This window comes from Buceros rhinoceros, unplaced genomic scaffold, assembly GCF_000710305.1.
Source record: "Buceros rhinoceros silvestris isolate BGI_N320 unplaced genomic scaffold, ASM71030v1 scaffold5432, whole genome shotgun sequence".
Lineage (NCBI taxonomy): Eukaryota > Metazoa > Chordata > Aves > Bucerotiformes > Bucerotidae > Buceros > Buceros rhinoceros.
This window is the reverse complement of record NW_010399362.1, coordinates 15,048-20,276: the sequence shown is the minus strand read 5'-3', so window position 1 is coordinate 20,276 and position 5,229 is coordinate 15,048.

Genomic DNA, 5,229 nt, shown 5'->3' with positions numbered 1-5,229 from the left:
GTTGGCATTCATTGATCTCTGAAGTAGCTACTGCGAAAGTGTCTGGTATCTTAAGATGACTCAAATGTACATGAGCTGTAAATGCTGCATGAAGAGGAAATATTTACAATGAACACAAAGCATTTGTACATAATAGTGTGTCTGGATAACATTTCTTGTTGTGTTTTTGGTTTTTGGCAGTTTTCATGCTAATAAGATAATGGACTTACACTGTCTTGCTGTTGATGGATTTTTCAGATTTTAGTTTCTTGTCCAGTGTGTGCTAAGTTACTGCAAAATATGCATAATAAAGAAAAGTTACATAAACTAACAAATCAGCTGAGCTGCAGACCGCTGGAAGGGATTGTAAGAGAAGGACAGTTCTCAGCGTGACCAATTTCTAATACTTAGGTAGCAGATACTTAAGAAAACTGCTGTTGGAAACCTAGACTCTGGGTCCGATCCAGTTTTGCTGTGAGAGTTTCTGATGTAGTAACAAACTCTTGAGGCCAGATGAAATATGCCCCAGCTTTGCAGCGTTTTCTTCCATAAAGGTCTTTCAATTTTGCCTTCCATGTTATATGAATAAGATTTCTCTATTTACCCGTGCTATTAAAGGTGTTGCCACCTGACTTCGCATGCTCTTTGGATAACTGTTTTCCAACAGGGGGATCCAATGCTGGCAAAACCCACAAAGTATTGGAGTCCGAGGAAGAACTTAAACTAGAACTGGAAATTTGTAATCCACTGGTTAACTTACATTTTCAGGCCAAAAAGTTAGAACATTTTGCAGCATTATTAACAGAGATAGAGACATGATCATCCCACACTTGTCAACTGTTCTTGGAACACTATGTCCAGTTCTGGTCAGAGAGGGTCCAAAGGAGGGCCACAAAAATGACCAAAAGGCTGGAGAGTCTTCCTTGTGAGGAAAGACTGAAGAATTCTGGTCTCTTCTCCCTAGGGAAAAGAAGGCTTGGGGTGTCCTCATCACACTCTGCCAGTACTTAAAGGGCATCTACAAAGACAGAAGCTCACTCTTCACAGGGAGCTACATGGAGAAGATGCAATAGGTACAAGTTGCACAAGGAAAGATTTCATCTTGACACAGATCTCTTACAGGGAGAAGAACAGTCAGTCACTGGTAAACAACCTCCAGATATCGTAGTGGAGTACCCCTCGCATGAATTTTCAAGATGTGACTGGACGAGGTGCTGGGTAATCTCATCTAAACTCTTTTTCCCATGGAAGGTTGAACCAGATGATCTTTCAAGGTCCTTTCCAGTCTGTGCTGTTCTGTGATTCTGTGGTTCTATGGTTATAACTCAACACAGGAAGTGGCAATAATTTTTGACACTTGCAGTGTTGAAGATTGGGGTTTTTTCGGAGCGGGCCCTTTGTTGATTAGCAAAGAATGTCACAGTAGGTTTTGGGGGGAATGCAATAGAAATAATTTATATTCGGTGCATTACAATAAGTACATGTTAGACTGATGCTAAAGAGAATGTAGAAGGTGACATACCACCACTACATGGTAATCTGAGAAATGGTTTTGACTTCCTATCATCATTTATCAGTACTTTGGACTTTTTCTGTTCTTTGACATAACAAAATAATGAAATGGCTGTTGTGTACAGTTAATTGCTGAAAGATCAGTTGCTTTTTTTGTTTAAACTTTGTCCAGGGTATTTTTTTTAAGACTGCTTCAGTTGTGTTTATCATGTTAGTATTGAGTAAAGTTTTGCCTCGGTGTCAGTGGTGAACGTGAACTTTAGTTGCAGAATCTAAACAGGCTATGAAACCCTATACCTTTGTACTCAGTGTTTAGGTTTAAAATTTGGGAGTGTTTAAGTGGACTTTAAGTTAGCTGATGTCATGGAATACTTGATGGTACAAAATTCCCATTTATGACTGTTCAGATAAATTACTTTATTGGTGAAAGACTAGATCTAATTTTGGTCCATCCTTAGATTTCCATGGTCAAGCTACATACAAAGAATTGCTAGCAAACAGTAGTGGGCATTTGCAATAACAAATTGCCTGATTTTCATAGATAAAAGAACTACATGGAAGAAGTTAAGCCATGGACATGATCATATGCAGATTGTTTTACTGAAATGTGCTGAATTTTAAACTTTGTTAGTAAGCAAATTTTAAATTCTTTAACTGCTTATACCGAAGTTGCTATCTTGGCATTAAGAATTTTAAAATGTTTAAGGATTTCAGAAGATCAGAACTTCTATATAAGTTGCTCTCATATTTCTTGAAGATTTTGCTCTTTCCTGCACCTTTTTTTTCCAGCCATCTACTTTTTTCCCCTTTATTTTCCAGGGTAGACACACACACACACACACACACACAAAAGTGTTGTTAGCTGCTTAAAAATTACTTAAGCGATGAAAGTGTTTGGCATGCAGTAGACCTTGTTCTAGTGATTATGCCCACATTTCCTAAATGCAGACACATGTTGCTGTTGTCTGACTTGTGGGAGGCAAGGGATGTGCAGAATATTGCATTAAATTGGGGAATTAATATGGTGGTGCAAATGAATTGGACTTAAAAGGTGATGATTCCAGTGAAAATTTAATGATTCAGTTTGAGTGTAGTTCCAGTGCTCATCTGTTACTTGGAGCATAGTGCCGGGGAATGCCATGCAATTTACAGTACATACAGGTTTGAGGTTTGAAGCATGAGTTGAAATCTGTGGAAGAACATAATGACTCAAATGTCAGTGATCACCTCTAAGTAGGGAAGGCCAGTTTTGCCATCTTAGTAACTTCTTACTATGTGAAACCATTGGATTAAGTGTGGGTAAGATTCCACAGCTGTAGTATCAGACATGCTGGAGCTACAGTTCATAAATGGAAACATTTTTTGAATGCTTTGAGGTGAAGGCAGCAAGATAGTGGGGTTTTTTTCTTTGTTACAGAGGTGGAACTTGATATTATTTGAGAGGCCCTCAGCTTGAACATGAAACAAAGAGCTCATTAAGTGCTGGTTAAGAATAATAAGATATAAGATTGCAAAGCACTGCAGTGAGCCGCAATGGAGAAAATGGACAGCAGGATCCTCACTATTGTTAGTAATGGGTCTAGGTTACAGAAGTTAATTGCCACTAGAGTTGGTCCACCCAAATCTAGGGAGTAACAATGCACATCGGGGAATGGTCAGCTTGGTACTAAGTGCTGGAAACTGTTGCGTGTCAGAAACTGCTTATGTTTGCAAGGAAAAAATAGCAGTAGTGACTCAAATCACAGCAAAATTAGATGCAACTGTGAAATCGTAAAGTAACGAATGAAGTTACGTATACCATTTTTACAACTTGGAGCAAGAGCTGTGTTTGTGATAACAGTATTACATATCCACATATCTTTCTATAAATACACTTGTTATGTCAAACTAAGGAAAGTTGAAAACAGCTAGGTGAAAAAAAAATCTTCAACATTTTGGAGCAGAGCTAAGAGATGGTGTCAAATGGCTAGGTTCAGTAATTTTTGGCTACTTCAGCTGCTACAATAAATACATTTAGAAAAATCACCATATGTGTACTTTAGCCACAGACCCAACTCATAGGTGAAGGAGTTCTTGTAGTCACACATGTAAAAATGGCAGCAACACTTGACTTTGGGGTAGTGTACTCTGGAACTGTTGATGAGCAGCATGAAACTTGCAGTGCCAAATCTGTTTAGCATTTGAACATGACTGAAGGGACTGATGCAGCCCTTTAACTGCAGAAAACAGAAGTAACCTCAAAAGAGTCTTAGGCTGCTGCTACACACCTTTGTGTGTTTGTTTATCATCCCTTATAGTAGTATTGATGGATTTAAGAAGACAAGTGGAGGAAGAGCATCTCACTGTGGAGGCAGACTGTCTTCTAGCTGCTGTGTCTCTGTTTCATAGAACATAGCCCAAAAGGTCACTGATTAATCCTGCTCTTTTCACAGACATCACAGTATTGTTTTGCCAGGTGTCAATGACAAAGAGAAAAGTTGGAAACATCTGTGTTACAGATGACACTGGAACAGCAACTTCTAGACTAACAGATAATTTTAAGTGTTCGTGTGTTTACCCAAAGAACATAGATGATAAAGGGGGCTAATTTTCAGGTTTTCTTGGAAGATTCAGGTGTGGGTCCTGTCTTCTCATTATTATTTTCCTGTGAAGTTATCCACTGCCTTAACATTATGAAATAATTCCTGATGTTCATCCAAGAGCAAGCTATGTTTCTTAGATAGCATAGGAGCATCACGCTGTGTTTCATAACATCTCAGGATGTATGACCTCCTTATTACTTGAAGTTCTCTGCCTATTTATTTTTGTAAAGTGTTTTCAATATGGATTTTTCTTGAACTATGTGAAACTGCGTGATGTTCCTTGATTACTGCTCAAACATCACACAGTTTCACATAATATACCCACGAAGACAGGCTACATGAATTCACACAGAAGTACTTAAATTAACAAACTTGTTTTCTTGGCTGCTGAAAAATGATGTTGATGATGTTTCCCACTTGGAGGCACTCAAATGTCTTAAGCAATATTCTTGGCAGCTAGTATAAATATTTTGGTGTGGTCAGCTAAAATTACTCATTTTTATAAATCCTGCATCCACTTCAAATGTCTCAGCTATTCAGAGATGACTGGAATGGGAATATTACACTGATGTGGTGTTTGTTATCCTTCCCATAGTACAGGCGATTAAGAAACAGTGCTTGGCAGCAGAGAGAATGTATTTCCTTTAAGGGAAAATGTTTCACTGCCTCTGATAGGTAAAAAAAAAAAATATATATAAATGCTCACTTTGTGTATATGGGAGAGAAAATACGCCTTTTTTCCTTACTTGTGTCTCGATTCCTTTAAGGGAAAATGTTTCACTGCCTCTGGTAGGTAAAAAAAAATATATATATATAAATGCTCACTTTGTGTATATGGGAGAGAAAATACGCCTTTTTTCCTTACTTGTGTCTCGAGTTTTTCTTATACTAGTAAACACATAAAATACAAATGACCCCCTATGCAAAACCATATTTAGCATTGAAGAATGTGCTGTTAAAACTTCACCTGCCTTTAATAAGCAACTGCTTTCCGGAGACATGTATATGGTGTTTAGGGATCTGCAAAAAGAAGCACATAATCTTGCACATTATCAACAGTTGAAATTTCTGATTTTGAAGCTTGGCCTCAGGTACGTAGGTTTGCTGCATAAATCTTCAGCAAGTGATTGCAGAGATCTAGCAGGCTGTCAGCTCA